Source organism: Gavialis gangeticus, unplaced genomic scaffold, assembly GCF_001723915.1.
Source record: "Gavialis gangeticus isolate Ggan-Ray unplaced genomic scaffold, GavGan_comp1, whole genome shotgun sequence".
In the NCBI taxonomy this organism is placed as follows: Eukaryota; Metazoa; Chordata; order Crocodylia; family Gavialidae; genus Gavialis; species Gavialis gangeticus.
In genome coordinates this window covers 27,860,528-27,868,491 of record NW_017729025.1, presented here as the reverse complement: position 1 = coordinate 27,868,491, position 7,964 = coordinate 27,860,528, and the positions used below count along the sequence as shown (strand labels likewise).

Below are 7,964 nucleotides of genomic sequence, written 5' to 3'. Positions count from 1 at the left end.
AGATAGTAAGATAGAGAATGGGACTTAATCATTTATAAGTTTATTTCTATTACAGTATATTTTGAAACAATTATGTTGCCAGTACCTCCATCCATCCTTTCTAGGCCAGCTACCACTAACATCTGAATGCCATCCCAGGACATTTTGCAGAAGCATTCTCATTAAAAATTGAATACATTTTAGGATATGCCGTGAAGCATAATTTGGTTTTATATCCTATTGCTCATTCTGGAGTTATGTAAAATGCTTCACATAAATATGTATAATGCAGTGACTGTAGGCAACTGGACCAAAGCAATAGCTCATCAAGATTATTTTGCATTACAACCTGTTTTATTGAGTGAGGAAATACAAGCCATTCTCTGAATGGTTCAATCAAGCTTTATCCTCCCTTAATGTGTTTGCTAGTGGTACCATCATTCCACATCTCACCTAAAAAAGAGTAATTACTTTAACATGGAGGAAGGGTGGTTCTCTGGTTATGTAAATGGATTCTTAACCGAGGAAATTGGGATTCATTTCCTAGCTCTGCCAGAGACTGCATGCATGACTCTGAGTAAGTCCTCAACTCTGTGCCTCAATTCCCATTCTTCGTAAAATAGGGATAATATTCTGCTTTGGCTATTTTAATGGTAAGCTTTTTCAAGTCCGGGCCAGTCTCTTACTATGGGTCTGAAAATCAAAATACATTCCTGATAACCATTGAGACCTCTCGCTGTGACAGTAATACAGTAATAAGAGAACAGACACTGCTAGTGCTGCACTGTTGGGCTGACTTTGGTTATACGCTCCAGTCTTGATATGGAACTTAAGCCCAGCAGGACCTAGTGGCACAAGTTCTGCTACATGACTCATCATAACAAATCATATAACTTGTTTATAACATGTTAAATATATTTAGCTAAACATATAATATATGCTAAATAGATATTGCCCTTCATGAAATAAGGGCTAAATCACAATTTCATTGATGTTACTTGGCAAAAGTATTATTGATATCAAGGGACTGAGATTTTTGGACCTTGACAAAAGCAGCTTATGTCTATGATTAGACTTAATGTGTGGGAGGCTGAAAGGGGCAAAATACCATTGCTCAGAGGCTATTTATCTGAAATGGCTTTAATGTGGTTAGTGTGTGTATGTGTGAACTTCTATTAGTCGCAAAAGGAGCCTAGGTGAGTTAAATGGGGAAAACCTTTAAGATCATGCTTACTGTAATGAAGTAACTTATATCTTGGAAACAGCCTAGTGTTTTGCCAACACCATGTTCTGCTTTGATTATGTGTATTCTGTGTTTACAGTTGTCCTTGCCTTACCACTAGTAGTTATAATATTTAAAAACCCCATAATTCAGGTAACAGATGTTGCCTCATTTAACAGTCATTAGGTTTTTTTCCTTCTCTCTTTCTAAAAGATATAACTCAGTACTATAAAGGACATGTAAACCATATATAGGCTTTGACTCAGAGTCAGTTGAAAATTTCTACATTAACTCCAATGTTTTTAGAAAGTATCCCTAATGGATACTTATGGGCAGTATTTTAAAAGTGACACCTAAATTTTAAGATTGGCTTTTATAGTTACAAGTCACTTTTTATTTTTAATGTGGATGCTTTTTTCAGTGAGTGATTTCGACAGAAGAGAGGAGAAAAGCAGAGATTCAATGTTAAATGGGGATTCAATGTTAAACAGTGATAGGAATAGTGGTGATGAACATATTTAGGCTGCTTCCAAAATGAGTTACTCTTTCACACTTTGAGCACAGTAGACTAGTTCTACTGTCCATTAATGCAGTGGGCAAACCCCATGCTACTGTGCTAATAATACACAATAGAATTAGTCTACTGCACAGTAGCATCACCTATAGTTGTGTGTGCCAATACTGAACTACTGTTCAGTAGTGCCAGTTACTGTGCATTTAGTTAGTACCTGTAATAACCATGCATTACAGGTACTACCTCTTATTACAGGTACTACCTAAGGGCATGTGTAGATGAAACATGAGTCCTAAATTGAAGTGGTGGGTTTTAAAAAACACTGCTTCAATTTTGGACTGATTAAACCTCTGTGTTGTGCACACACCCCACTGACTTACCTGCCTCTCTGGTGGGAAGGGGAGGGTGAGCTGCTGGTGGGCAGAGCAGTCCCTGGGCTGTGGGGAGGGCTGGTGCTTTCCCTCTGTGGCAAGGATGCCCTCCTGCCCCCAGGCAGCACCTGCAGGCAGGCAGGCTCTGGGGGTGGGGGGGAGATCAGGCTTGCTGCTTTTTTTGGGTGAAGCCTGCCTTCCTGCGCTGCTGTTAGGCTTCCTGCAGAGCCATCAAGCTGCACTGAGGCCAGTGCTTTGCTCCATGGCTGTAGGGGCAGCAAACTGAAGGAGTTTTAGTTTGCTGCGCCCCAAGTCATTTATGGCACATCACGTCGCTGAATTTCCTACAGCGACTGGAATTAATGCGCAACACACTGCCAAGGCATGCAAACACCGACACCATTAAAATGGTGCAAAAGCATTTAGCCCGCTTTAAAGTCTCGTGCACACATGCCTCTCATTTTGTCTACGCACAGCCTAAATGCGCAGTAACCACTGTGCCTTAATACACATGTAGATGTGCCCAGTGAGCAGTAATACTAAAGGTGTGGCTGTCCTTTCATTGAGTATAGCACAGCACTGCCTGTAGTGGCATATGCAAGTGACTATTTTTAAAAAGAAAATGGTATTGTACCATGAATTGTTCAATGTTTTTCTTCTAGTATGAATATCCAAAAATGAATAAAAATGAACCAAGCTTGTATTTAATATACATTTACATTTTTCTGGTAGATAGCAAACTGGGTACTCGTTTTTAACATGTATTCTTGTTTTTAGAGCAGAACAAGAGAATGCTTGTATTAGTAACATGGTGCATATCTACATTCCAGACTCGGGCATCTTTGATGATAAAAATATGTGCAGCCTGGTATATGTATTTTATAGTGATTTAAAAAAAAACAAAACAGGAAAATAATTCAATGGGGGAAATAATTCAACAATTAAATGCATTTTTCTTATCTCAACACATTTTTTTTCCATTTAATATACAAAGGAAAGTATAGTAAAATGAAAGGCAGGAAAGACATGTTTGCTAGTAACTTCAAATTCTGCATAGAAATGTGTAGTTCCTTGTGTAGTGGAGCTCCTAAAGAGCCCAGTATAGTTTTGGTTCTAGTGGCACTTAAATGGGGCTTAGGCAGAATTTAGGTATCCAATTTTAAAAGTTTAGCTCTGCTCCAGAAACCACAAAACGTAGGTGCCTAAGTTCATGCTGTACTTCAAGCTTGCACCTCCAAATAAATGCTATAACCACTACGTTATAAGGGCAGGTTTCCTGTATTTGTTCTTGTGGCCCTATGGCTTTTTCACCTTTCGTTACCCAGTGGCCCTGCTTCAGTAGGAGGGGATCTGCAAGATGTGTGTTTCAGGTTGAGGAGCACCTATAATCTAGGTCTTACACTTCCTTGGCAAGTGATCTAAATCAATATGTTAGTGGGCAAAAGGTGGCCAACACCATGAGTCAGTTAGATGTCTACCCTCAGATGTGGGGTTAATAGTTGATTGCAAATATATGGAGGTATCTAATGTGCCACCTTAGTCAGACACCTAAGCTACCAAAAGGAGTGGGATTTCAGATGCATCCCTGTGCTTTGTATTTCTTACTGGCTACCCTTGGCATATCCAGGCTCTCTGCATCACCTTCTGAAGGTGTCTACCTCTCCTAGTATTCTTTCTAAAGTACCAGTGTACCTAAGCTTGGATCACTCTTGGAAGACGCCTAGACTGACCCTTGGATATTTGATTCCTAAATCCTGTCAAATTGTAAGGTGCTCTGGTATGGGGATGTTTAAATGTCCATGGAACCAAATTGGATCATGTCTGAAAAGCCTAACTTTGCATTTTCCCTCCTTGAACCTCACATAGACTTTGGTCTGAGTTTTGGATGAGCAAGGAATGACGGGGTAAGTCCCAAAATCTGTGTTTTTCACTTTGTCTAATTTTCTTTGCAGCACTGCTGCTGTGATAACTAATGGCTTTTAAGTCATTATCCATTTAAAAAAAAATTTTTTTTAGTTAAGCTACCATTCTAAGAAGAGGGACAGTCAATAAGATTCTAAACATTTATCTTACAGAGAGGGAACCCCTCATTCCAGGATGTGTTCATTTTAGCTCATTAGTAAAGTGTATGCAGACCTTCCATCACTTTATTTTCAGCAAACTAATCTGTTCCAAAAAGTAAAGGCTGTTTATGCTCATACAAGTAAGCCTTCTAAACAGACACACTAAACACAGCAGCACCACCACGTGTGGCCATAAACATTCGAACTTTACCCATATTTGCCATCATTGGACCTCCAGGGTTCTGGATTTGGTCCTTGGTAAGGGATGGTAGGGTCTTCTGGGACATCCTGGAGGGGATCATGAGGCCCAGCAGTGTCCCTAAAAGGGGGGCCTTCTGTGTCACACAGTCACTCTGGTTTCAGGGACCAATCCCTATCTCAAGTTCAGAGGTAGTGCAAGGAGGAATTAACAGCTCAGGTCTGACTCTATTTAGACTCAACACTTTCAGACAGCAGGGGCCAACCTTTGCACCCATTCCACAAATTAGTTTCACATGCCCCCTGCGTGCCATGCTGATCCCTTTCCCCAAGCCTATCTACTGTTCTGCTTTCTGTTCCCTGCCCTGTGCTTCCTGCCCCATCTGCTGCTTTGTGTTTTTGCTTCCAGCCTAGTCTACTACTCTGCTTCCTGCCCCCTCCCTGACCTACTGTGTGCCCACACAGCAGCTGTCTGTGCCACTTTTGGCACGTGCTGCAGGTTGGCCAGCCCCACTTTAAGAGATGGGAGTGCTATTCCAATAGGAGGAAGACTAAAGGCTTGTGTGGACCCAAGGCAAGGAACTTGGAGGGAATGCAACAGGTACCCAACCATCTGTACTCTTCCGATGTTTATAAAGATTCTTGCTTGCATAACTGTCAGCCTGGTCTAATCTGCACCCTCCTCAGCAGAGACCTACCCACAGAGGATGCCTGTTTTGCAATCAAACCACAGCACGTTTCTGTTTTGATGTTTGTCTTGGCTCATACAATCCATAGCTAAGAATCCTTCGGATCCTACTCAGTTTCACCTTTGGGTTTGTAGCGCTTCCACTGAAAGTCAAACATGTATCTCTAATTTAGCCTGGTGCGTGAAGGTAAGTAGTGGAACTAATCAAAAGATCTTTGGAATCTCTTTCCGTAAGAGAAATATGGTATGTTGAATTCCATGCAGATGGTTCTGTTCTGAGGAGGATGCAATGGGAAGCAAGCAATTTTACAATATTTCTGTCTGTTTTTCTGTCAGTCCACCTGCTCTGATCCTTGGTGGCTTACCTAGAGAGTTACAGGAAAGCCTAGGACTCTGGGATCCCAGCTCTTTGCCAGCACAACAAAAGGGCAGTGGGAAACCAGAATGTGAAAATCCTGGCAGTGCCAACCTGCATGTCCAGAGACTTCCAGGTTTTGCAGATCCTTGTCCTCAAGGTGCACTGCTTCTGAGCTGGGGATCTCGGGGATTCTAGGGTTGTGGCTGCAGGGAACCTACCAGGCAGACTGTCCGTAAGCTGGGGACCCAGGTCTCGCTTGGCAGCACGCAACCAAGAGAACTGCTGTGGAGTTAAGGGTCCTACACTTGCCAGGGCCCATGGATCTGGGGTAGGTTGCTAGACTGACTGCCTCAGTGTTCTGGGCTCCAGGCTTCTTTCCCCATCACAGAAGATGTTTAATTTTTATATCTGTTTGAAATTGGAATTAAACTGAATTTGGAAATTCTCCAAGCTGCTTTAGTAATAAGTAAAGCAAAATATGGTTAGCACTGGTCCATATTAGAGAGGGTGGATGAGAGGCATGACAGAATGAGGACACTGAGATGGGCAATGTCAAAAGTATTAAAAGAAACATGCCAAGTATTCCTATTCTCCATTAGTGCAGACATCCAGTCGTTGATTAACATTATCTTATGTGGGGGGATTATCTTAGACAGGAAGAATGGTTATGTGGTTAAAACACTTGAGTAGGATTTGGGATCTGAGCTCCCTTCCTAGCTTTGCTACACACTCTGCCACAGTCTTAGATGCCTCCATTCCCCAGCTATAAAATGGGGGTAATAATATTTTTGTTTCCCCACTTTTTGCCTGCTTTGATGTACAACAAATTGGGGCCCTGATTTCAGCTGGGTCTTGTAAGAGAGTTGGTAAATCCTTTAAGGGATTCTATAGGTTCAGGGTGGTTCTAGTCAAATGCCAACCCCAGACATAGGTTTTTGGGGGCAGGAAGTGTAATGGAAGGGAGCTAATGACTTGGCAGCTATGCCTTCTGGGAAAGGGACAGGTATGCATATAACTTTCTTCCTTTGCCCCAGAGTGACCTGACCTATGGGTTGCTATAAAGAGGGGAAAAAGAGGGCAGGGAAAAAGCAAGTCTTGCATTGGTCCTCACAGCTGAAATGGCTTATAAGAAAGCCTTTGAAGAGCCAGGGAGAAGGACTCCTGCAAACGGAAAGGAGGAATGGAGGCTGGGAAGGGGTAAATAAGAGTGCTGTGAGCAATAACTGAGAGATGCAGATTTAGACCTGTGATAGAACTCAAGGAAGAGATAGTTTGGGAGCTGAAAAGATATGTAGATCTGAGCCAGGGGTGTGCATATGCTCTGATTAAAAGATACTAGTGTCAGGGCTTCCAGAGAGTGAGAAGCCCTGCTAGTCCAAGAAAAGCAAAGGACTGTGTCTTTGCCTGTCTTAGTTAAATGGATTTAAGCATCAGGGAGTGCAGTGTGTTTGTTGAACTGCTCATAGATTTATTCATTCATATAGACAAGGCTGCTGACATTTATTCGTGCCCATTAATCATGTTGGTTTTTTTTTTCATTCCCTTGTGTGCCAGTGGCTGTAGAAACTGGCATGCCTCAGCTATGTTGGTTTTCAAAAGAAGTACCGCTAAGCTTAGAGGGGAGGAAGGGAAATGCATGTCCTCTAGGATAAATGCATGAGTGGCCCAGAATTGGAGATCAAATTGCTTTTCCAGGCCTCCAACACACAGTCACATGTGCACACAAACACACGCACACAATGGTGTCCTGGATTATAGGTCAAACTGTACCCAAAGATCTAGAGCCGAAGTGCAAACAACAATAAAACACAAAAGAACGTAGAGAAGTTCCATGGAACAGAGGAGGAAAAAGAAAATAAAGAGCTTCCTTTATTTTTTTCTGAAGTGCTAAGTGCCTATATAGCAGTGTATTAATGCTCAATTCACATAATTAAAAGTAAGAGCCAGCAAGGGGGAATGCATTTTAATATACTGCTCTAAACTTTGATGGGCTAATTCATAGGAAGGGAGAACTGCAGCATCCCATAATGAAGGATAACTTGGACTCACATTGTAACTGTGTTGGCCTAATGCTAGGAGTGGAGTGATTTAAGAAGTTCTGTCATTCCAGAGGCATGAGTTTGAGCCTTGCTCAGTAGTTATGACAAAGGCCACCCCCAATCAACCCAGCTGTGAGTGAGGGCCATATCGCATGCTATACTTAGGATATGTTAACTGCACTTAAAATGTGAGTGCCCATGTGTCTAAGCCATAAAACACATACTAAGTAGGGCTGTGCAAAGCTTCGGGTGGTGATTCGATTCAGAGGAGATTCAACCTGATTTGGTGGCCAAATCTCCAAATCCAAATCGAATCAGAGGACCAGTTAAAAGGTCTGAATCAATTTCAAAGCTCTCCAAATCTTTGGAAAAGATTCGTAAAGCTTTGATTTGGGCAGTCCCCAGTGGCTGCAACAGGGAGCTGCAGCCGAATCCGAGCTGGTATGTACTAGGGGCTGGGGGAGGGGACCCCTGCCCACTCCCCCAGCCCACCCATGGCTGCCCTGCCTGCCCCAGTTCCCAGCCCTTTAAA

The 7,964-nt window shown here is 42.4% G+C and overlaps 1 protein-coding gene across 2 annotated transcripts in view; it reads right to left on the bottom strand.

Moving 5' to 3' along the window:
- Positions 1-7,964, bottom strand: part of BEGAIN (brain enriched guanylate kinase associated) — a 310,010-nt gene that overhangs the window by 130,858 nt on the left and 171,188 nt on the right. The gene's annotated exons all lie outside the window — the stretch shown is intronic.